The sequence below is a fragment of the Aquila chrysaetos genome, chromosome 18 (assembly GCF_900496995.4).
Source record: "Aquila chrysaetos chrysaetos chromosome 18, bAquChr1.4, whole genome shotgun sequence".
Classification (NCBI taxonomy): domain Eukaryota; kingdom Metazoa; phylum Chordata; class Aves; order Accipitriformes; family Accipitridae; genus Aquila; species Aquila chrysaetos.
The window spans coordinates 896956-923304 of NC_044021.1; the positions used below are offsets into that span (position 1 = coordinate 896956).

The 26349-nt window shown below is 41.8% G+C and overlaps 2 long non-coding RNA genes across 3 annotated transcripts in view; both read left to right on the forward strand.

Moving 5' to 3' along the window:
• Positions 1-1276: 1276 nt before the first annotated feature.
• On the forward strand, positions 1277-22635 carry LOC115353165. Its single transcript, XR_003927465.2, has 3 exons — positions 1277-1338; positions 16398-16523; positions 18864-22635. It is a non-coding gene; the product is annotated as an uncharacterized LOC115353165 (long non-coding RNA).
• A 9-nt stretch (positions 22636-22644) lies between these two features.
• LOC115353164 overlaps positions 22645-26349 on the forward strand; it is a 28372-nt gene continuing 24667 nt past the window's right edge. For both annotated transcript variants that reach the window (XR_003927464.1, XR_003927463.1), the window contains exon 1: positions 22645-23079. This is a non-coding gene — a long non-coding RNA (uncharacterized LOC115353164). The remainder of the gene's footprint in view (positions 23080-26349) is intronic.

Consider the following 26349-nt stretch of genomic DNA (forward strand, 5'->3'; position numbering starts at 1 on the left):
CCTTGGCTATTACGATATTCTTTGCTAGCACCTAGCAAGTTACACATAGAGGCTCAGCTCGCCTCTTACCAGCCAGACAAGTGTCCTTTCGCTCCGTTGGGTTGTGGCGTGGCAGTCTGGCACAAGTTGGTGCAGCTTTCAAGGGCATTAGATCTCCTCATGGCCTATGGAAGTACAGGCAGGGTGAGTTGTGTGGCACTGAGGGCTCCTTGGTGGTCCCTGCCATGCCAGAGCACCTATCCTGGAGTGCAGCATCTATCTTTAGTGCAGGGGGTGTATTGGAAAGCAGCTTTCCAGATAGGAGCAATTTGGATTACTCTATATATCTTTTCAGGTAAAGAACATGGTAAGTAGGACTGCCTGAAAAAACGGAAGGTGGTAGCTTGGAAAGCAGCGTCTCTGAAAAGGATTGAAGGAGCACAACTGACAGACACCTCAGTACGAGCTCCCGTGTTGTAATGTGGCAATTTAAGGCTAATGTGATCCTTGGTTGCACAAGGAAGGAACACTGAGATGACTTACCGCTGCATGGCACAAGTATAAAAACCATACTTTTTCTTTGGACTTGAGGCTGCCTTAGGTAGTCCTGATTTATATCACAGTCCCCTACATTTTACCTTTCTGGGTTGAACTAATGTTCTTGTCCCACAAGACCAGCATTATGATTCCAGTCCATCTGCCATCTCCTCAGGTCCGAGTTTTGTTCTGCACATGCAAACCACCTTTTTTTTTTAAGCAATAACTTAGTTAGCTGGTGATGACTAGTTTTTGCAATGCAGATGCAGTTCATGTAGCAGAAAACAATATTAAACAATAAGCAATCCATATGTTCCCAACCTTATCATTTGTCCAGGCCCTGTCTGACAGTGATCAATGGACCACTACACTGGCAGAAGGCTCAGAGGAGATGGGAAGGATGACATGCTCGGGAAGCTCAGGGAGGGATGTAGGGAATGGCCATAGCTGTTGCAAAGAAAGCTGAACGTAGCACAATGGGGACTGGAAGGTTTTCTTTCTTCTGGATAAATGGGTATACCAGCTGAGTAGATCAGCCACCTATATTGGTGGAGTGGATCGACTGGCTATATTAGTTGGGTGAATCAACCAATTGTTATCAGCTGAGTGGATCAACCAGTTGTATAACTGTTTGTCCCTCAATTAATCAAGAGTGGAAACAGTTGCACAGCTTGTAATAGATTACCCAACATAGAGGGTGACAAACACAGAGTATAAAAACTGAACAACAGACAAAAAGGACTTTGAAGAGAGTGACAGACTTGGTCTGGATTCAGCTCACATATTCCTTCCCAGCAGCTGAGGATCCCTAGTGTTGTGATGGTGAGTGTATTATAGAGAATTATGTTAGTACTGTGATTCACCTATATATTGCAATTGCTATACTCTGATTATTTGTACTTGTGTTGTGATTTAAGTATGTTGCTGTATCCCCCTGCAAAATCAAAATCCCGTCTAATGTCAAAAGAGATTCAAATAAGTAAATCTGGTGTTAAACTTTAAATCCTTCATGTGCAGAATAGCTAAAGCAAATTGGTCAGAATATTGGACACTGCTGCTGATACAGCTTTGTCAGGTCTGCGTTCCAGACTTTCTTTCATTGCCCATATCTGTATCCTGTAGCTGATCTCTCTTTATACATAGCTTTTTATTGCCTCTTGCATACGGAAATTTCCACAGGTGAATGTACTTCATTTACAGTAAAGATTCACAGTAATTCCCCTCCTCTTCACAGTGGTTTCTCCAAAAATCATCACTCACTGAGCTGGGAAAACAGATGCATATAGCAAGGATACCTTGATATAAACAGTATTTTGTAGGTTAATAATATGTAACTTGTCAATATATCCAACTTTGAAAGACTTATGACTCCGAAATATAAACTCCAGTACAGAAGGCTGGTCCTGAAATTGTGCAAATGAATCTGGTATCCATATTTCAAGAAGATTGCTGAAAAAATAGCAAAAGTTAGAAGAGATACTCAAGCAGTATTTGTGGGCTAGAGGAAATGACTTACAACAAATGGCTTAGCCCAGTCTCTTTTATCTTTTCAAAAAGATTTGAGTTAACTTCATTGTATTGTATAAGTGCTTTCACAGGCAGAAAATATCAGTTCCTGAGATGATTTTTAACGTCATGGAGCATATGTAGTAAAAAACCTAAAGCTATGGAAATTCAAACTAGAAATATTGCATAGATGCTTAACTGTGCAGATGGTCATCCAAAGGAACAAAGTTCTCAAGGCAGTGGTGGACTTTCAGTCTTTTGAATTCTTTCAGCTGAACTCAGATACCTACCTAGAAGATGTTTTTTTGACAAAGACAGTTTATTGCACTCAAGAGGGAGTTAGCTGAGGGAAATGTAATGGCTTGTGGTCACAGAACATCAAACTATTTAACTAATGGTCCCTGCAAGCTTTATGCTCTATGAATCTATGTGTTGCTGTTACGTTGTACAGAGATACATAAACCCATCCCAGAAAAAAACTGAGACAAGTCTGAAATATTTTCCCTTAAATTTTTTTTCTGATGTTTAAAACATGGGACCAGAATTGTAATGGACCACTGGGTTCATTGATTCTAGTCTCCTGTTTTGACATGTCACAGTATTTTATAATCATTTTGGAAACAGCCCCAACTATTCCTACTCAAAGGCTATTTCAGAGCCTCACTGCTCTGCTGACTGAATTTCCATCCCTGATCTATTCATAGCTACCTTACATGTATTCATTCTCATGACAGCATTGTCCTTCAGCTTATGCTCCTGATGTATGTGAACATATTTACGTAGAACAGTCATGTCTACTCAATTTTCAGTTAGATTGGTAGAACAGGGTTTTTTTTTTTGTCTTTTCAGATAATACATACCTCTATTCTCCTATTTACCCCAGCAGTCCTTCTCTACATTTGTTTCAGTCTGAGCTGATGAGTGTGGAAGGATGTTTGTGGTGTTTGCTGTATTTTATTCCCTTTTTTTCTTCTCCATCACTGCTCTCCTGTTCCTTTTCCATCCTTCACCATTCTCTGTTCCATGATCTGACCTATTTTTTATTCTTATATTGTTTTCATTCACTTATTTCTTTCCTTTTTATCCATGCACTCTGCTCTGGTTCCTTATCCATTCTATCAACCCGAAGTTTTAGAAGTGCCACTCCAGATTAAATCAAAGTCTACAATTAGGATAGCATCCTGTCTCCAACAATGGCCAGTAGCCATAAATATGTAGGTGAAAATATTTTGTTATACTGCAGAAATTCTCCTAGTCTCTGGTAAATTATGATTCCTGGGTTAGAGAATCTTTGTATTTTGCAACACAATCAACTTTTCTTCAACAAATCAGCCAGCCATTTACTAAGCTACTGTCAGCTTTACCACAACATTCAACAGCAAAGTGTTTCCAGAGTTTAACTGTATGCTCTATTTCTTTACATAACTTTTGAATCTAGTTGCATTTGGTATCACCTAGTTTGATATTGGAAGAGACACTGAACACCTGTTTGTAACCCTGCTCTCTTTACCAAACTGAAGAGTGTTAGTCTATTTAATTTTATTTTGTACTGAAGCTATATCAGTTGTTTGGCTACCCTTCTCATTCTTTTCTGTTTTCTAATTCTACTCCATCCTTTTTCAGAAGTTACTGGAACTACATAGAGTACTCCAAGAAGGGATACATGTTCCTGTGTACATTGATATTATCAAGTTTTCTGCTGTATTTATTTTATCCCCAGAGTTGCCTGATAGTCTGTTTTCTTTTCTGAAGAGATTTGACCTTTTCCTAAGTGGTAATAATCAATTACCACTCAGCACATATGTAGAGTCAGTCACTCTGCATATAATGTTAGAGTTGTTTGTTTCTCTCTGTCGTTTTACATCCATTTTTACACTGAATGCCAGTCTGCTCTTTCACTCTTCTGTATCAGTCAGTCTCATAAGGCCTTCCTGCGCATTCAGTTGTTGTCTCTAATATCCCAAATACTTTGAGGTATCAAACTACCACCTCAACATCCATCAAGACTTTCCACATCTTTTATGAATATGGTGAGCAGATTGTACTTCACTTGCAACTTCCATATATGCAGAAAACTGATCATTAATTCCAACCTTTTAATAGTTATTCAGTCATGTGAAGGACTTGCTCCTTATCCCATCATAGAATAATTTCTTGAAGAGTATTTGATGATCAACATTGTTGAATGCCTTTTGAAAGTCTAAATAGACTTTATGAATAGGATGTCTATCCCCTCTAACACTTTACATGTTTTTTAGAGATATATGATACATAATGTAACTCTAAAAAAGTTTTCTTGACTTCCCCAGTGCCTGACATCTATCTATGACTTCTCTAATTCTATTTTTTTATCATGATTGCCACTGATTTGTCTGCGTAAGCATCAGATGTATTGGTCTGTAGTTACTGGATCCCACTAATATCATTAAAAATTAGCACTGTATTCTGGTTTTCTGGTAGTTTTATGTGAGAGATTACAAACCTGTGTTACTAGTTCAGCTACTTTACCCTACAGTTTCTTAGGAACGCCTGGGTAAAAATTGTCTTGTGCAGTGGTTTGCTGCTGCTGCCTTTTTTTTTTAATATTCTACTTGCATTTCAATTTAAAATTTGTTCCTCCATGGTATCTCCCGTGCCATGGAAAATAGCTCCATAATGCCAATTTAACATCAACCACTAATACCTAGCACAAGCCCCAAACCCTATCACAAACTCCAACCACTAACCCCATTACAAACCCTATCCTAAGCAAAACTCAAGCCATAATTAAAACCCTAAATTCCTAATTCCAAACCAAACCCAAACCCTTAACGTCTAACCCCCACCCCCTAATGCATGCTGTAACCTCAGAGCCCTAAGTTTAAACATAGGGATGGCATTAGGGTTAGGGTTCAGTGTAAGAGTTTAGGTTTGTGTTTGTATTTAATGTTAAGTTGAGGATTTGACTTAGTGTTGGGGTGAGGGTAACAGGGTATGGCTAAGGATTATTGCCTGGTTTAGTATTAGGGCTTGCAGTTATGATTATGGGTTTGGGCAGAGTAAAACTAGAGTTCAGGTTAGCATTAGGTTTATGAGTTATGGCTGTGCTTGCAGCCAACAATTTGGGTTATGGTTCGGCTTTATGTTTAGAGTTCAGGAGTAGGGTTTGAGTTAGGGGCATTTATGGTTGGAGTTACGGTTTACTGTTGGTGTTCAGATTTAGATATTGGGCTACAGTTCAGTGATTTGGTTCGGGTTAGAATTTGGGTTTGGCTTTAGCATTATGGTTGGGTCAGGGATAGCTTTTAAGGTTAGGGTTTAGCATTAGGGTAAGGCTGTTATGCTTTAGGCTTAGATTTTGTGTTTTAGTTAGGGTGCAGTTAGGCTTAGATTGATGAGTAGGATTAAGGTTTGGTTTAAAATTTGGGTTAGATTTAGGGTTTGGGTTAGAGTTATGTTTAGGGCTTGGTTTAATTTTGGGGTTAGGGTTAAAGATTGGGGTTACTGTTTGGCTTTGGTCAGGCATTAGGGTTTATTATTAGTCTTATGTTTTTAGGGGTTGTTAATGCTTAGACAGATTACATTTTTAGCACTTGTTTGGATCCCACCAGTTTTTATCAAGGCCATACTGAGTTGGAATTATTCTGTTTCTGGATCAACATATATTTGGAGCCAAATAGGCAGTTAAAAATACTCTTATGGATAAGAAAGTCAGATATATGCAATTTGGTTTAGACAAGAAATTATCTCAAGTATGCACCCAGGTGCTGTAAACATTTTTATCTATATTTTTCATTAGGGCCAGTTAATGAAAAGTTTCAGCAAAGAACAATAAAACTTTTGGAGGTACTGTGTATTAAAGAGCTGATGGTGTGATAAAAGCAGCACCAACTCAGGCAGAACACAATCAGAAATGCAAGTGATGGCAAGGACCCAAACAGACTAAGTGAAGTTCAATCAAGATATTATCCAGCCTGCAGAAATCTAAGTTAATCACGTGAAATCCCTTCTGTCTTCAGAAGGAATACAACCAGATGACAGCAAAATTGAAATCATGGCCAACATAAACCATCCACCACTAACATAAGCAACAAGAACATAACATTTCTGTAGATACTTGAACTGATTAAATTTTGTTGTGGTAGATACTTTAGAAGAAACCTGGACTGCTTTACACAATTGATTGTTTTGTAACAATACAGCTTGGATAGCAGTCACAAAAAATGCAGGAACAAACAACACAAGCAAGACTCCTAATTAGTCAGGCTATATGTTTCCAGAAGCCTAGTCATCCTTCAGACAAAGGGATCCTCGAATGGATTAGGAATTTACCTACTGTACAATCAAGGTCCTTTTCATATACATCCTGAGCTTTCATGTCACTCAAATTATTACTAAGGAATACTGGCTACTGCATTTGCAATAGGCTTTTTTTTCTGTGTGAATGTAAAAGAGCAGATTGCAGAACTGTCACTTAGTAGGCGCTGCTGTGACCCTTTAGACCTCTAACAGCTTTACTGAGCTTGAGGCAAAATGCAAGAAATGCTATGACTTGACAGCCATACACAATGGGACACCATTTCACCTTCAGATAAGCAAGGCATGGAAATAACCACCATGGTATACAGAAAAAATACTAACTATAACTCAGGAGTCAAAGTGGAGAATAAGCCACAGTTTTTGGTACTGTTACATGTTTTGCACAAATACTCTTATTCATGCGAAACACCACCTAAAAATTGCCTGGCAAATGTGTTGAAATAAGCACATGAAAGCCAGCAGCCTCTGTGGTGTTATATGAACATCTGGAATTGATGCTCATACCTTCTGAGAACATAGATTGTACAGCTGTCTTTGGATGCTGATACCATGACACGCTTTATGTAAGAAATTGTTTCACAGGAAAGATTTAAGAATGAAGGATTATTACTGCTATTTAATTGCTATTAGTTAATTAATAGTTAAAATTAATCCTGTCAGCCCACCAGAGAATCTCTGGTTGGAAGGGCTCTTTCATACAGTGCAACAGCTTGCTCAGGGTCTGGAATGCCAAAATATCTGTACAGGCCATAGTAATTCTGTATCCCATAAGCAGTGTTCTGGCTCAGCTTGCTGTTCATGATGTTACTCTGTGATCCTGGTGTACTGACACTGCAGATGTAAGAAAGCTCACTCACAGATCTACCCCACATGACTGAGGGCAGCCCTCCCTTTTTCTTCTTTTATTCACCTCTGAAACTGAGATAATATTTCTGAATCAGTTGGTGTGTCTCCCAGGTACTAAATTCTGAAAATTAGTACTTGCTTATGCTGCTCAATACAACACAAAGTAAAATCTGCAAAGGTGTCAGTGGTTCGAACTACATATGTGGAAGGCAATATTGCTTCTCTGGGGCTACTGCTTTGGCCAGCCCCATAAGTCTTACGCTTTGCCTGAGCTAACAGGCCAACGGTGCCTTGCGCAGAAGGCACCGTCCACGTGCTGTGCGTCCTGCAGTGTCCCACCACCGGTCCTTCCCGTAGGTACACCCTCACAGGCTGTATGGTGTGTTGAGAATTGAAGATAAAGATATTCTCTTTTCTGTTGACACATACAAACTTTTGAGGTGGAAGAGGCCTGCTTTCATGCTGGTTTCCATAGACATTCTGCTAATGTTAGTGGAATGCAAGCAATTCTAAAATTAGCAAGTTCAGAGAAACTGTCTTAGACTGACATTTATCTGATTGCATGTAGACTATAGCAATAATGCAGTTGTAGACATTGCACTGTAGATGTCTAATGTACTGTTAGCTGTCTAGGCTCCTCTTACTGCCGGGTGGAGAAAGAGAAAATCCCAGAGTTAGATTCTTCTTATCTGAATGTGGGTGTCTAATATACTTCAGATAGTTCTGAAAAGTTGTCTGAGTTGATAGCAGATGAACCCCAACCCTAATGTTCCCAGGATGTTAGTTTCTACTATACATGATTTAATTTTATAAAGAACGGTGTGACTGGCATTTTTTTATCATAATATAAATTTCCATGGCTTTGTGGCATCTTGTAGTTTCCCTCTATTAAACTGTGTGAGACAGCAGAGAAGTCGTTTGTAGTAAACAGGACTTTTTAGTGTGTTGTGCTTTTCCTGTTGAACATATTGCTAAAAGAAAAACGAAAGCATCTTTCAAGTGCAGGCAGATGCGGTTGCCATTCATCTTTCCCATGCTTTAGATAATGTGTTGTACATTACAAAGGCCAACACCTATCATGTGTTTCCACCTACATGCTATCTTCCACCTATTACTGTACCAATGATGGCATGTGTAGGTCACTTTATGGTGTTAATGTTTATGATGTTAATGTTTATGATTTGATTCTTTCCCTAATTAAAAAAACCCAACAACCTCCACTTCATATTGATTTACAGGTGGTTTTATTTGTCAGTACACAAAATTTCCACAGAGATTTTCCAAGGAGAATGTCCCTTCCAATTTGTTAGAGGTTCACCATCCCAGGGAGTTTTGATGCCATTACATAAGTTATGTATCCTATCCTATTTTAGCCATAATCTTGCAGAAACCTTATGACCAAAGATATGAGTCTTAATGACATTTTTCCAAGTCACTGGTCTACTAGGATTTTACTTGTAACTTTAGGACAAAGTCCTCAAGGGATGACAGCCAATTACACTGCAATTGTCCAAGATCAGTTACTATACCCATCGTCAATTTTGTAAGCATGTTTTCCTGGACTAGAATCCATAAGTTTTTCTGCCTGGGCGAAATCTAATTTTCTGTTCCACTTCTACACTGAAGAAAGTGTCTCTTTCCAGTTTAGCTATGTGAATGTCAAGCTAATTCTGAAGTAATTATTTTCAGGTACACTTAATTCATCTTCTATTTCTACTGGCTTAGATCAATGCTTTAATCACAGCTTCAATGGTTTCAAAGGTATTCTTGTTGTAGCTGGATGATGTGAAAGAGAATTGACGGCTTATAGCTTCTGTGCATTGGCCATTCGGAAGTTAGTATGTATTCCCTTTACTCCCACATCAGCCATGTGTAAACTTACTACTGGTAAAAGGGAATTTTTTTCTATGTTATTAACCTGAAATGGGATATAAGAGTAACTGCTGGATGGATTCAGCGCTCATTATCATGCTCTGTAGCTGTTGGACTGCAAACCTGTTTGAGCGGTCTGGTTTGGGGAGGAAAAAGGAAAACAAAAGGGCATTTGTGCTCTATTATTGATGTTTTTCCCTTATATCTGGGGTCCAGATTTACTCCCAGAGAATTAATCAATAATAATTAACATGATGCTAGTGGAAGGATCACATGGCCATGTATACGACCTTTTCTTTCCAAAGTGTTTGTGTTTCTCTAAGGTAAGAAATTTCATATATAATAGTCATATACATTTAATGCTTCCTGGTTTAATCTCCTGTCTGAACTGCTTACAAATGGAAGTTACTTAATGTGAGTATCACTTAAGATGTTATTATATTTTCACCAACATTACAAAGTCAACTCACAGTGAGGAAGCTGTTTCTGGATTTTCTCTTTGCTCAGGATCAATATTCCTTCATTCTGTATCTCTCTTACTGTGTTGGGGTTTTTTTCTGCATTAATTATTAAAGGCAGTCAAATCACTCATGGAGAATACACTATTCAAGGATGTTAGCCTTTGTTTGCATTTTTGAATGCAGATAGGCTTTGTAAGTGCACAATACATGACTTAATATCTTTTCATGGAATGCTTGTAAGTTGTTCTCTTAAACTATTCATTTTCTTTGGTGTGTAGACAGTCACAACAGTTCCACTGGAGCTTTTCTCTCTGCCTGCACAAGTTAAGCTTTCCAAAACAGGAGCAAGTAGTATGTACTGAAATATTGCTGTGACAATTGTGTCTTTCAGACAAAGCTGTACGCTAAAGATTTTGAAAAATCAGGAGCGATAAGTGGATGAACCATCATCTAAATGAACAACTGGCTCAAACCATAGTCTCATGCATTTTTTTCCATTCACTCATGGGAAGATTTAGCAATCTTTCCATAGATCACTGACACAACTCTAAAGATGTAGACATTTTGAACAAGGAGGATATAATGCTTTTTAAAGAGTATCACACACTTGCTTTGGCTTACAACCATTAAAAAAATACCATAGAAGCCAGTCACACAGCCAAAACTGTATGGTGTCTCCAGACTCCTTCTGCCTTAACCAAAGGCACACCCCCTCACCCTACCTAGTCTAGGTGCCTCATTTAGGATAAGATAAATTGCCTCTGGCGTTAAGTCTGTCTCCACTGACTGTGAAGGCTTCCCAGATAATAAACTGAATGGTGAATGCTTTTTGACACATAGAATTGGGCAAGATGAATCCCAACTATGTCATGCCCCAAGAAATTCACAGCAGACATTTGTTTTATAGGGCTCCTGTGGCTTCACAGCCTCTCCAGCAATCCCACCTGCTGCTCACTGTTAGAAGGGATTCTTTTTTCCTAACATACAACTTGCTTCTCCCTTTGTTGTGGTTTAACCTGGCAGGAAGCTAAACACTACACGGCTGTTTGCTCACTCCCCCCTGCCCTGCCGTGTGATGGGGGAGAGAATCTGAAAAAAGATAAAACCCGTGGGTTGAGATAAAGAGAGTTTAATAGGATGGAAAAGGAAGGGAAAACAATAATAATGATAAGAGAATATACAGAACAAGTGATGCACAATGCAGTTGCTCACCACCCACTGACCGATGTCCAGCCAGTCCCTGAGCAGTGATCCTCCCACCCCGGCCAACTCCCCCCAGTTTTATTGTTCAGCATGACATCACACAGTATGGAATGTCCCTGTGGCCAGTTTGGGTTAGCTGCCCTGGCTGTGTCCCCTCCCAGCTTCTTGTGCACCCCCAGCCTCCTCCCCGGCAGGGCAGTATGAGAAGCTGAAAAGTCCTTGGCTTAGTATAAACACTGCTCAACAACAACTAAAACATCAGTGTGTTATCAGCATTCTTCTTGTCCTAAATACAAAACACAGCACTATACCAGCTACCAGGAAGAAAATTAACTCTGTCCCAGCAGAACCCAAGACAATATCCACCCCTTATTCTATACCATCTATGTCATGCCCAGGTCCCATCACTGCTCCTCTTGTCCTGTTCTATCATTGCTGCACTTTGCTCAGTTTCATCAGAATTCATTCTTCATTAATCTGGGTAATTCTTACTGTAATACCATTGATATGGCATATAGCAACCATAATAGTGATGACATACAGTATTATTATACAAACTTCTGCCACATGGGTCATGTGCACTGGACTTCATCTGGCTGTTTGGATAACTGCTTGTTGTCCAGGTCATCATAAAACACCTCCAGCATGGCTAATTCCCTCAGGTACTGGGTACTTCTCTCCATGGTGCTCCACTTGCCTGGGTGACATGTAACATCTTCCTTGAAGTGATACCTTCCTTTCATGCCTGACAGGCATTGCCTCCAGAGGCTGAAGGCTCATGCTCCTTTTCCAATTGCCTTGTCAATGCCACCTTCCCTAGACAGGGATCCCACCTGCTTGGCTTCCCTACCCTCTAATTCCAGGCTATTGGCCCTGTTATCCCAGCACTGGAGCAGCTGGGTGACCATATGCTCACCTGGATGGCAGCTGAAATCTTTCTGCATATCTTGCAGCTCACTCAGGGATAGGGACTGGGTGGTTACTGCCTCGTTTGTGAGTTCTGCCTCTTCCTCCTCCTCTTCTTGTGCTTCAGAGTAGTCTGCCTTGTCCATTTCTTCCTCCTTACCCTTCTTAGTAAGAATTTCTTCCCTTACGGAACGAGCTGACTTTCACATCCAATATTTCTTCTTGTGTATAGGGGTGACTGATACCGGCACGCGTTGGTTTTCTGGTTCAGCCGCAGTGCCTGTCGCAGGGGTTGGAGTAACCGTGGTGCCTGTCGCGGGAGTTGGAGTGGCCGCAGTGCCTGTCATTTTGTTGTCAGATCCAGAGACCTTCTCTTCCCCTTGAAGGTACTGAATAGTGTTGAACAGGGCTTGATAGGCGTTCACGTTGCAGTGCTTTGTGTCTCTCCGGAATTTCCAGGGTGACAGCATATTTTTTCCAAATATTTTACTAGTTTTTTCAGGGTTCTGCACCTGTTCAGGAGTGAAGTTCAAAACATTGGAGGTGCCCACTGTCCTAGGTACTCACCCATACTATCCCCCACACCCTGCTGCTCATAACTATCCAGCCTCGGGACAGATGTCTGGGTGGCATTCTTAAATAGTTGTTTAACCTTAAACAAGACCTGAAACACATGCAGGAGACATAGCAATAGGAACGTGCTGGTTTGAACATCACAAGGGTATTCAAAATTCTCGAGAGCTATTGTAACGAGCCTGGAGGAGAAGGGGAAGGTGAAGGAGAAGGGGAAGGTGAAGGAGAAGGGGAAGGTGAAGGAGCAGGGGAAAGCGTCCCCCCTTGCCTCCCCCATAGATTGGCTCTCCAACGACAAAAGGTAGAGTGTAATTATTAATAGTTTCCAAGACATGGTTCCTGACTTCGTTCTAATTGGTCTCCCACTTTCTCAACTTTATGAAAACCTTCCAAGAAAAAACAGCACTGCAACATGAACATTATTCTGGCTAAAACCTTACCAAGTAGAGCAGGAGGACTGCTTACTGTTCTTGCAGGTTGTAATCCTGTTTGTGTGTTTGCCTCTTCCACAACAGGAACTGACCGGCTTTTTGGTACAATAACCTTCAGATCCTTTCCTTCTGGTCCTTATCAGGTATATGTGCAGTCATTTAATTGTATAAGGATGCAATTTAATTACATTTTTTTTCAGTCTGTTTTTCCATTTCATCAAGACCACCTGTTCCTCCAGTGCTCATACAGTTCTTCCTAGTTTGGTATTGCTTGCAGACTGACACTGTACTCTTTGTGGAGCTGAGCAGAGTGCAAAGCTACCTGCCTGGGCAGAGTGAACAGTAATCACTGTACAAACAGGAAAAAATCTGTTCATTTCCCAGTTTCTCTAGCAGAAACAATTTTTAGTTATTGTGTGCCTCTGCCTGATGAATGGGACAATTCAGTTTCAAGCTCTTTCACATCTTCCAAATCAAGACTGACATCCATTCCTTCCATGTGATCTTTAGTTATGACTTGGGATTCAAGGCATCTCTGAAAATTCTAATCTTTTTATAGGGGAAAACATAACTGATTTCTGGAACACTTTAAAATGTGTTAGCAAGCCTGAAAGGCCAATAAATAAGAAGAGGCGAATGTTTGCAGATGACAGGATGTTATTTAGACTAAGGCAAATGGAGACATTTCAGAGTCCCAAAGATAGCAGGTTGGGTAAGCAGGAAACGTGACATCAGGTGGGATTTGCTGTTGATGAATACAAATGACCACCAAATGTATTCCTGGACTCTAGATTAACGGTAACAGGTGGAAAGAGCTGTGGATTGCCATAGGTAGCAAATATAAACTCTTAGCTCAGTGCAAAACCACAGGTAGAACATGAGGAAGAATAAAGAGAGGAGTAAACCCAGAAAGGTTAAAACAACATAAAACTATTAGGTACATTGACAGAATACTTTCAGATTCTTCCCTGTGGCAACATGATTTCCAAAAAAGTGATCCAAGATGAATAATAAATCCAAGCAGAAGCAGAAAGATTGAAAAGTGTACAGTGTTCACTCTTTTTTACAAATCAGGAAAAGACTAATTCACATGATGTGATCACAACATGTTTAAAACCGATGAACAATATTATTTATAACTATGAATTTTATTATTTTATGCCATAATTTAGTCCAGAAGTTTACCAGGAACATTCATTGACCTGTTTGATGAGAATGTGTGGTGGAAAAAGGCTAAAATGTATCTAAAATCTTGTTTGTAAATCTACTGTCTCAGTGCACAAACATAAAGTACATTAAGAGGGAGTTTCCTATCAGACAGTTTTCCCAGTGTGACAAAGCATCCTTTTAAAAACATATCAAAAGTGAACCAAGAAGAGCGGGCAAGACTCAGAAAAGCTTTACAAGCAAAAAGAGTTTTCCCCAACATTAATAAGTGCAAGACACTGCAGTCTGGACAAGTAACTTACTACACACAATTACCAGAGTGTTTGCACTGCTATAAATCAAATTGCCGGAAGGCTCTATAGCAATGTATTTCTTGTCTCATATAAACCCACTGCAATCAGTCAGTATTTCTACATGAAGCTTTGGGAGGGAAGAGGAAGAGGCTCACAGGGGTATGTGAAGAAACACTGCCAGAGCTGAGCCAGGGCTGAACCGAATACCGTGAAGGCGAGCTAGCGGGGATGATAGCACAGAGGTGTCCGCTAACGCGGAGACAAGCAATAGCAGCCTGAAGCCCCTCACCGGTTCCAGCTGCCAATGCTCTCTGGAAATCAATTCACATCCAAACCCACCCACTGCCTGAAACAAGATTAGGAGGCTACGAGTGTGTCCATCCCTGGCTCCAGGCAGGAAAGGGGATACAGAAGGCTCTGCAAAGGAGAAAAGAACCAACACCGAAGTACTGCTTGTTCTGATACTACAAAAGTCTTTACCATGGTAGTGTCACTGTTTACACATGCATACTCATGGCAGCACATCTGTCGCTCCCCAAAGCACCTAGATTTCTGTGCTTCCAAGGTTTGCTATAGACGTAAGTCTCCACTGAGGATAATCATTGTCTGATTAGCACTCAGGAGAGCCAGTGCTGATCTGTATGCAACAGAGAGGAGGTGTCCTTCCTCACTTCATATCAGCTTGTGAGGCTGTTAGATTAAGTGCTGGTGCTTGTACAAGTTTGTGCAGTTCATTAGAGGACTCTGAGTCACACTGCTTCTGTTGCATTGCCATCCCCAACCCCTAACCTCTTCATCTGGAAAAGCAGGAAAAACTGTGGGACAGGAATGAACCATCTTGCCACCAGAGATCAACCAGAAGCTTCACACATAATCAATGCTTATTACAAATGACAAAGAAAAGGGGGAAAAAAGATGTTGCTAAAGACTATGACAATACCTTTAATAGTTAGGTAGTAACTTACCTATCTGGCAGAAAAAATATATTAAAAATGTTCTAAGCATAGAACTGAAGGAGTTTGGAGGGAGACAAAAACTAGATTCAATCCTAGGGTTAGATTACAATTTGTAGTACTACACGTTTTGTAAAGTGAGCGTACAGCATGCTGTTGGGATTGTAGGAGTAGATGACATAATGGTGTGTCCTTGCAACTGGAAAAATAAAAGCATGTATTGTTTGGGCCGAATCAAAATATAAACATTTTCTTTTTTTACTAATTCAGGCATTTGTAACGAAGACAATAACAAATATTAGGAAAGCAAAGCACAGAGCATTAGTGACAAAACCAAAAGGAGCAATAGCTAATGCTGTTCATGTACATTCGGTCTGCTTCCACCCAGTAACCATGGGTTAAGATCTGAAGATTCAGCTCCTGGTTATAGCTGTCAAATTGAACTGTGTCTATCAACCAAATGAGTCAAACCAGATCATACCTTCCACCTCCATTGGGAGTGCCATTACTACTAGGCTATGCATTAGTCCTGATAAGAGGAGAGTGCAGGTGACAAATTATTTTGTTGACACCATTGCACTCTGTATAACTACAGTTATAAATGTTTACTGAAGCATGAAAGTGTTTAGCTGGAGGCGTCGGGGAAAAGACTCCCCCCACCCTCCCCAGTGCAGGCAGCAGGGTCACGGCTCCTTGCAACCCCTCCAGTAGTACCAGCAGGGGAGTTGCTGCTGAGAGCAAGGACTCGAAATGGAGCCCTGCCACATGGCCGGCTCATTCATCTGCTCCTTTTCTCTGTCCTGTTTAAGGAATAAATATTTGGTTTGATTCCAGAAAAGGTTTTTGAGCCTTTTCTAGAAAACTAAGAGCTTGGCAAACTGGAAGCTCTTGGAAGACTGGAGCAGTTGGTTTAAATGTTTTCGTGCAAGTAAAGCAATGGAACCTGGGCTGCCCGCTCTTCTGGCTGACAAATGGTGGCACTAGTGACGGCAGCTCAATAGCCTGCAGTTATATATTCAATTTGACAGTGATTGATCACTTTCTAATGACTAGAAGAGGCAAATCCACACTCAGCATCCAATATCATTCAATAAACCACAAATTTAGTGCCAAAAGTGAAAGGAGACAAGAAAACAAATTCCTTCATGTTTGAGGTACAATGGTACTTGCAGTCTAATCTATTCCTAGTTAGCACAATATATATATTTACAGGGTACATTTTTCAGCTGGAAGCTGACAGTGAAAAAATACAAACCCTCTTCTGATACTTCAGGTTTCATCTACTCAACTGCATTAAATAATTTTATATATTGTCAGAAAATGAAAAACAACCCTTGTTCTTTAGCTGCTTTGTCACTCTGTGCTACCTAGATGAGGACTACAACCCTGGTAACTGGCAAAGGAGCATGGACTGCTTAATTCCTGTCAGCGTGGTTTAGAAGTGATCAATCCTTGCCGCAACAAAACCTTGATTGTCACAACACAAGTGACTGAAAGGTGTCTTCATAAACAAGTAAAAATGGCTGTTAAAGTCCACTCTGCAAGCATTACGACATTGGGGGAGGGGAGGAAACTTTTCTTTCGACTTCAGTATTTTGTTGACATTTTAGAACCTTGAAAGATGTTTTATCCTGTGTGAACACTGAAAGTTTTTCTGAGGTGCTTTTTTAATTAAAAAAACCCCAGCATATGGCTTTAGCAAGAGCCAACCAAAATAACGTGCAAATGTGTTTATGTGTGGATGGCTGTATTCCAAAGTTCAACAGTGCTAAATTGGCAGCATTTTCTGAAAAGATAAGATTTACTGTTTGGAAACAGGATGAAAGTTTAAGCTTTTGCATTCCGATTACTAGCTAAAAGGAGATAAGTTTGGTTTCCATTTGCTATTTTAGTAGTGCTTAATTTATCTTAATTCCTTTGCTGCAATTATGTAGGCATAGCATAATACTGTCTTCAAGGCTTAAGAGCTAAAGCTTGTTTGAAACTGAAAGCACTGGGGGTGGAATACTTCAAATGTATGGGCTAGGAAACTGATGTTGCTCCTATTGACACAAACAGTGCATGTTCAGACTCCAGAGGAGCTGTGGTTTTGGCTCACTGAGGTTTGTCAGTGATTCTAGACTGGAGTTGGTACCCAGTACGTACAGCCTTTGATAAAAAATAGCCTCCATTTCTCAAAACTCATGCTGTTATATGGGTTTCTGTTACATTTGATAATGTCTAATGCAAACTGCTGCACTATACAAATAACGAGGACATATTATGCTAACAATTAGATTGTCTGCAAAATGGCCCAACTCCATTTGCATGATAATGAAATGGTCCACAAAAAGCAAACACCCCAGAAAATGAGACTTTATGCGAACTGTCTGATACTATGTGCTGGTTACTGTCCTTAGATCAAGTCTGTTTTTTGAAAATGGCTGACAACTTTTACCAAGTCAAGGATCATGGATAAGCATTACAGTGGAAAACAGAATATGAAATTAAACTTAATTATAAATCAAACAGGCAGCAAGAAATGAATTTGTTTTTTATAATAAGCCAGGAATGTTAAATCTATAAAATAGATTCTATAAGAGGAAAAAATGCACTGTTATTTTGTGTGTACATTGAAGGCAGACGACAGCTTGCTTCTGAACAGGCAGAGCTGTGTCACTACAGGTGCTGCACCACCCAGTGATATTAGGGAGACTTAAAAGACAGAAAAGCTAAATCCCAGAGCTGCCTTTCTTCCCCATGAAGTTATCATCCTTATTGTTATTAAATTAAAAAAACTACGTAAACTCAAGTCTCTAAGTGTCCTAGCATAGGAAAACCTTCATGTTTGCATTAGAGAACAAAGGGCCTTTGTAAAGTGTTTCTCTGCTACGTCAGTGATTTCTTGGAGGTTACATACCACTCCTATCTCCGTGGCAAAGAACCTTTTAACGCAGCAAGGGACAGAGTCTTGAAACAGCAAAAGTACCACTGAATATAAAACATGACCGTATCCTGCTTACTTTACATCCTAATTTTATGGCTGAGGTTACACTTGTTAACGAACTACCCAATCAAGAATGGACACTATAAAAGATTTGTGTGAAACACAACTCCATCTCAAAGAGCTTACCCGTATATGCATATGACCTTGGATATGAACTTGAAAAAGTAGCTATTCCAAAAGTGTACCTGCAAAATCTAACACCAAAAAGCTAGAAAGTGTCTGAAGGATGATTCCCTATGTAGGTTCCACAGCAAGAGTGGTTGGGCACTGGAACAGGCTGCCCGGTGGCTTTAAAGATGTTGTTGATTTTAAAAACTCAAGAGGATAAGGTCCTGAGCAGCCTGTTGTAGCATTGCAGTTGGCCCTGCTTTGAGCAGGAGGTTGGGCTACAGACCTTCAGAGGTCCCTTCCAACCCAAATTATTCTGTGATTCCAGGATCCTTCCTGCCTGCGTGAGTATACGTTGTAAGTCTTTAGACACGGTTCTCTGCTAATTTTAGAGCAGATGCCTTCCTCGCCAAGAGCTAGTCCACAGCTGACTGCTGTTAGCTGGAACCTTTTTGTGGCAATCACAGACTTTGGATCAGGGCCTTGCAACGCAGAATAGATGGTGCTCAAGGGAGGAACCAGCTGTCCTATATGTCTTTTTATACTCGTTCAGCATGTGGCTGCATGCTTTGTTTACTGAATCACATCCAAATTCCTCTCTGACAGTAATAATAATGTCTTCATGGTTTTTTGTGCACTTAGCGCTATGATATTCAAATGCTTAATGAATTCATCTTTATAAGCTTTAAGTGACATCTTTATACCATCACAGGGAACAGCAGCATTGTTTCTCATTTTTACAGATGGGAAATGCTGAAGACAACAGGACAACTTGCGTGTATAAAGTATCTGCTCAAAGCCCTTACTGATTGTGGACTTGAGTCTTGAGTCCATCAAGTTAAGACAAGTAACCTTGGGAATGAATGCCATATCTAATCCCACGATGTGCACTGTAAGGCACATCTGTCTCTTTCCAGTAGGGTACAGAAATGTTCTGAAATGGTTTCACTTCAGAGGGCTGTGCCATTTTGCTAATTACCTCGTCTTTGAAGTTGTTTTAGCCTTTTGTTAACTAGCACAGGAAGATCTGTGAGTGACAGTCTGAAAACTACAGAAAATCCATTATATTTCACGTAGCTAAAGTGGAATTATATTTGGATTTTTTGTTAAATTAACATTATTCATATTGGCGGGTCAGAGGTTAAAAGAATAGAACCCTGCAAAAGGAAGAGCATAATTTTTCACTCAATTTGTGAATATAAAAGTCTGAAACAATGCCACAAATCAAACTGCTCACTCCAAATGCTGCATTTTAAGCAGTCCTCTTCAGATGCGGTGTTCAAAAAGATAAGTTAGTTTCATGATTTCTCCTTTCTTTTTCAGCCAATATCACTGAGAAACAAAGGTATGGGAGAACCAGGCATTGTCAGGGTAGTATGAAAAGTGGTATTTTGGTTTCAGGTTTAGCTGAAAGACTTATGCAAGGTAGAGATATGGTCAAACTATTAAATTCTGTTTCAAATGGAAGTCACATCTCGATTTTAAACACTGGAGAACTCCGAGATGTTTGGAGAAGTTTGTGGCTCACATCAACTTCTTGTAAAGACCAGGGGCAACCAGAAAGGTCTGTGTCTGTCCTGTCACACCCACGTGCACCGGTATGCCACGTGTATGCCTATACAGACGTTTTTGCTTTGCTTATTTCATCAAAGAGCACATGAGTACCGCTCAGAAGTGTGATCCCGAAATGCTCGTGTCAGAGAAGGACAGAGGGTGCCTGTGGAAAAGATTGAAATCAATGGCAAAAATATTGATTTCCATGGGGTCAGATTTCATAAATTAAGGGCAGGCAGCTCCAGTCTAAAGATGGCAGAGGAGAGGGAAGAAGAGGGGCAGAGGGAGCGGACACAGGAATGTGCTCCCCAGCAGCTGGAGCGGACCAGAGCCCCCCAGATTCCTCTGCTCCCACTCCAAGTAAGTCCAGGTCTGCTTCCATGGCAGAGGTTGTTGCAGTAGAAGCCTTCTGGTTTAACTCAAAAAAAGCAAGGGGGTATTAACCACATGCATTTCTTTTAGAGCCTTAACTTTCAGATCACAGCCACATCACAGCACAGCCCAAGTGTTAATCCAAGGCTAGTGGAAATGCAAGCACCTCGGTACTCTGCACTTAATTTGGAAAGTGTCTTAAGGCTGATTTGCCTAATCACAGACATTAATGTAACTTCTTCATATTCATGTTTTAGCACTGGAAAAATTGCAGAGAATGTGAACAACCTTCTCAGCCATTCCCTGCCTTTTCCTTCCTCTTATTTTTTTTGATCTGCTGCCTTTCACCAGGAAATGTTGGTTTATGTCCTAGATAATAAAGTCTGGATGAAGAAGAATAGTTCCTTAGTGTTTTCCCCACTAGCAGTCACTGCTGACTAGCAGAAGTTTCTGTACATCACTCTTGCAGAACCTTGAAGAGTTACTTCAGCCACGGAGAGAAACAAACATTGTTAACAGGAAAATAAGACAACTGGGAGTATTATACTGAGCTAAATCATCCTGTTATAACAGTACTGTGGTATTGCAATTCAGCACCAAAAATAATGAGTGTATTATTTCATCTAGTTTTCTTTATTTTTCCACCTATATGGGGCATTTTTATTTCTGTACAGTGTCTCAATCTGATCAAGAAAAAGGTATGTGATCTGCTTGGTTAGCTAAAAAAAAAAAAAAAGGAGACGAAAAAAATATTTCTTTGTTCCTTACCATCTTAAATATAATATTTCTGTGTCTATGCTGCTGACAGTATTCAGCTCTGAGAGTTCTCCCTGCCCCTCAGGACTGATTGTGTGGATTCATTCATGTCTATATTGCTCAAAGCACTCTAGAGAGAAGTGCTATGTCCATATTGCATTGCACTTGAAGGGTTATCTTTCTCTGTACCACATCACAAAGAACTTTGTGCCTACTCATCGAGATGCCTCTCTAGCACAACACAAAACGTGCTCACTACTTATTAGCTCCCCATGTGACGTGATGGCTTCAGTAACCTCCATAAAGGGGAGCAGCCAGGCAGTCTATAATTGCTGCCTACAGAAAAACCAGGCTGCCTGTTGCCCCTTCAGCTGCCCTGCAGCCCGCTAGTAGCTCTGATCCTTTGGGCACTGCTGCATTTCGCCAGACAGATTTGGCACCTTTGCAGACCATTGGCAGAACTCTCACTGTCTGCAGTGGCATCTGGCGAGTTGCTTGCTGTTCGCTAGCGTGCCACACAAGCAAGACATCCAGGAGGAGATGCAGGCTGGCCACTGGAATGACCGCTAGAAATGCCGTGTGCCACTCCTGGTCAGTAGCATCAGCCTGGTGAGCTGCCTGAGTTGCTGTGGCCAACGGTCTTCCCACAGTGGGGAGAGATTTGGGAGCCAGAAAACCAGTTTCTACTGCTCTGCATGTGGGATAGGCTGGAAGTGCTCTGAGCACCTTGTGAGGACCGTTCACCTCCAGCTCTCCGCACCAGCCACTGCCCCTGTGAGAATCTTGGTTCACACCTAAGGAGGAGAGAAGCTGTGCTCAATATAAGGGTCTGGCTGGATGTCCCTCTTGCCAGCCAGTCCACAGTGGGTCTGATCATGACAGAAGACTGTGAAGCCTTTGCCAAGACCATCTTTTCACAAGTCATCCATGTCGCTTACCTTCCTGAGACGGTACGAGCCTTTGCCCACTTCAACCATGGCCATGTTGCCCACAGTATTCCTGTGACAACATTAACTGCAAGTGGCACCACTTGGGCACCCTGCAAACCACGGTAGACCACGGAGGAGACCTTGTGCACAGCATAAGTGGAAATTTCTAGCTGTGGAATACAGGTTGGGCTCTGAAATCTGGCATGTGCATTTGTCCAGCTGTCTCCAAAGTGGCAAATGCTGAGGAGAGGCTGGACACTGAGATCTCCAGGACTGCACAAAGTGCTGGCTACGTTTGGCAGAACCTGTGTGAGGATGTTATTGCCTTTCCTTATAGACCAGTTGCTGCAGGATTGGGCCTTCCAGCTTTTGTAAGTCCGGCCTGAAACTGCTGCCACAGTTGGACATGGAGCAGAGAAGACAGACAAACATAAAAGTTCTCCGTTTCTGGTTATGTGGCTATAGGAGCCTGTTCACTCATTATCACAGCAGAATCTGTGGGTCCAATGGGTCCACCTAGTCCCCACGAAGCACATAATACAACACTTTAATGTAGCAAAAATGTACCATTCACCCTCTAGAAATCAAAGGACACATAAACAGAAAACTCTATTATCTCACATGATGCATCCTGGACTTCACCTGCAGACTATTCAGGTTGATTGATCATTCTAAGGGTATGGGGAATGTGAGAGCACCTGCTTCATTAAGTTACTTGGTTAAGAACTATTCATTATAAATTAAATAACAAATAACAAGAAAGGTGATAAATTGCACACACAGATACACAAATCTGCCGGGTAGGTGATAACAGAGACAGTAACGAAAACCAGAACTGCTCAGACGGGGTGAAAGGCCACTGAAAAACTACTCAGGCACAGTCTTGAGGATGGTCAACCTGAACCTTGTAACTGATAAGGTGGAAGCAAGACTGAGTATTATGGGATACTTGAGGGGCCCTGTGGACCTTGTGAAACTTGTTATGGAAAGCCTAAGGGAAGGGCTGAAGGCAGATAAATTGGGTCCAGGTGGATCCAGGAGGAATAAACTTGAGAAAAGAGAGAAAAGGGGCCGCTTATGTGTGAACAGGCTGCCAGTCAATTAGATCGTCTGCCTGAGCTCTGTGGCTGATCACCACAGTCTATCCTATCTTCCTATTAAATAATTTTTCTTAACAATTTTTCCTGTGTAAACCCACTCCGTAGCCTATGTGCGAGTGCTGTAGGATCTGTATGTCAGTATCTGGAGAGACCTGCATGCAAGAGAGTTCCGGGCGCCTGCAGCTGGAGAAAAGACCTCGGTCCAGAGGGCCCGTACCTCTGTGCTCAGCACCTGGAGGGACACCAAGGTATGTGTAAACATGAGGGGTCTAAATGCCAGGAACTGGAAAGAACTAAGTGTGGTTATTTTTCCCCAGTGAACTTAATCCCGTGTGTGTCTCAAGGTCAGAGCCAGCGGGCCATTAAGTGAGCCCTGGGTCCAAGCAGTAGCTATTAGGCAGGCAGAGAGATCCTCCGACACTATTTGGGGGACGTGTGATTGTCGGGGTGATCGTGAGATGAGCGTGACCGTGCGTCTGCTCTGCTAGTGAACATCACGCTGGACTGGGCAGTGTGCTGAGACCTGTGTACTGGGTAAGGGGGCCCAGGGTCTGGGCATGGGTATTAGACCCACTGATACCTGAGGGATCCAGGAACACGAGTGAATCTAGAGAGTGACAGGGGGTGTGATTTCACAAACGAACTCCAATCCTGATCAGCCAGGGAGGAAGAACAGGGCTGGGCTCTCTGTATTTCTCTCCTGACGTTTTATGTGAGTTCTGGTGGTGGCATCTGAATGCTGCTGAGGGCAGACAGACCGCGGGAGCTGTGTTCGTGTGCTCTGTGCGTGTGTGCGCCTGTCTGGGGTACACACAGCCTCCCTTCTGGTCAAATCCGCAAAAACGAACAGCAGTGTCCACACTCATGGGAATGGAACAGAGAGACCACGGGGGGCTCAGCGCACACTTGCTGCGTTTGGGCGGCCGGGAAGGAGGAATTCCTGGGTCTGGAGTCCACCCGAGGGAGCAGCATTCCTAACATCCTTTAACAACCACCACAGTGTCTGTGAGCTGAGCTGCTGCTCCAGCGCCGATCTCAGCATCGCGGCACCGCTGAGGTGGGGAGGGACCCGACGCCCGGAGATCATCCGGGCCAAGCCCCCTGCTCAAAGCAGGTCCGGCTGGGGCAGGCAGGGGGTGCTCAGAGGCGCAGGGGCTGCCTCAGAGGCGCAGTGCCTGGTGGAGCGTGCGATGCTACCCCAGGAGCTCCAGGAGGGTCGCGGACACGTGGGGAGCTAAACAGCTTTAAGTTGGAACTGCAGGGATTCAGGCAGCAGAGGTGGCATCCAGGCGCTGAGCTTCTCCTTACGAAGCGGGAGCACTGCTCTTTCGGTATTGCTCCATGTTTGACCGTGTAGTCTTGCAAAAGCTCTGGTGCGACTGCATTCGTCTTTTACCTAGAGCAGCTCTGCTCAGTGCTATGGGAAGTTGCATACAATGAGGCAGCAAACCCGCGTGCCGTCAAACCCATAAAGGTCTTGGGCAACTTGTCTGTGGATAGAAACCTCTGCCATAGTCCCCTCAACTCCCCATGCAGCTTCCATGCGTGGCTGGGTGCTACCCAACGTCTCAAAGTACTGGTTTTGGATGGGGCGATGCCAGCGTGGCGTAGCACGCCCTGAAGCAATAGTGTGAGGGCAAGTAAGGACGGCAGGCCTGAGGGCATGGCGTGAGAGGACTGTGCCAAGCCCAGCAAGAGAAACTTGGGCAGTCTCGGCCCTACCACCTCTGTGGTGGCATTTCTGAAGACCCTTTCCCCACAACTCTCCCAAGTTTGGTCCCACTCCAGAGCAGTCTAACGGTGTGAATAACTAAGAGTCCTGTGTTTGCGTTTGCTTCCAGGCAGTAGTCTGTACACAACCTTTGTTTGTAATTGAAGGTTACCAGCAATTTCTTGAAATGCCATTTAAATTTTTTTCTTTGGACAAGGAAGTTTGAGAATAAAACAAGTGTTTAAATACTAGAAATAGTAAAAGATTATATTTCTGTTGTTGTAAAGGTTATTTACAAAGATAGCTGCAGTGATAGGTCAGAATAATGCTGCACGACGCTGGCATATATTTCACCTCATTTGTAATAGCTGCCATGAGCAGGCCTATTGAGGTAAACGGTGAATGCACCTTGGCATTTCCAGCCTGAAAAGCCATAGTGAAGGATTTATAACCACTGCAATTTTCTAACGCTGCTTTGGAAGGAGAAAAGAAAAAGAATAGTTTAAATAACATCACGATGGAAGTATTCTGTAAAGAGAAATAAAATCATTAACCCATTCAGTCTTTTCAGAGGCTGTGGCAATCTAAGAATGATCCTTTCATACAGCCTGCATGAGCATGCTATAACTCAGAGAAACTGTTAAAAACATAAGCAAGGACATACTATGCACTTCAAAAGTCTCCCTGGGAACAGCCAGCACGCAATATAACAGTTTAAACTAGCTCAGTGCCATTTGTTCAGCTAATTTCAGAGTCATAAATACAAAACTCTTCATGTAAGCAATAATTTCTTAATGTTTATGCCAAAAATTAAAGCCAAACTCTATAAATAATCACTTGAATAAAAGTATTGTATTTTTAGAAATAGCATGTCAGAGCTTAAGAGTACCAAACTGGGTGAAGAGATGTGTTCTTTAACACCAATATTGTGGTGTCGTTTGTCATCCACTCATTTTTCTAGAACATGTATTAATATTGTAAGGAAATGAGCCTTTTAGCCAGCTGTTACTCCAGGAGATACTCCTTGATCTTTAAAGCCTTGGTAAGACGTTACATATTTTTAAATGTGTATGGTAGCGATTAGTTGTGTCTCACAGAACCAGGTTAGAGACTGGTTAGACCAAGAGTTAAACAAGCAGAACTGAGAGGTGAACTCCAAAAAGAAGTTCTGAACAGGTAACCTCTTTGCCCACTTCTCCTACGTGCAAAAGATTTCATCCAGCTATGCCTTAACACTGTCATTAAAAAGAAGTCTCTGGAGTATCTAGAAGCATGCTGTTCTTCTAAACATAACCTTTCACACCAGGACTTTAGGAGACTGAATACTGCACTAGCTTTTTTGAGAACAACTCTGGGTAACTTGATGTCATTCAGTTTGCCAGGGTGTCATGAGCAAAACAATCCTCAACTCAGGGAATTTCACTGAATTTATTTTATTGCCAAATAATATAAAATTTTAATTACTGATTCAGGTATTGAGAAACAGAGACAACTTAAACAGTGGCTTCTTTCTGTCATTCCTTGCTTCTTACTCCTTTTTTTCTGCTGCTCCTTCCTTCTTACTCATTTCCTGTGCTCTCCCGTGGGTCCTCCACAGGCTGCAGTCCCTTCAGGCTGTACCTGCTCGAGCAAGAAGTGCCTCCTTCCAAGGCAGGGTCTCCAGCTGTGTCCCCCAAAATGTCATCTTCCACATCCCTCCTCCTGTATCTTCCTCTGTGTCCCCTCCTGTGGGCGTCCGCACACCTCCTGTGCCTCCTGCCACTTGCAGGAGCCCTTTCTGTGTCTCCTACCCCCAGCCCTTTCTTAA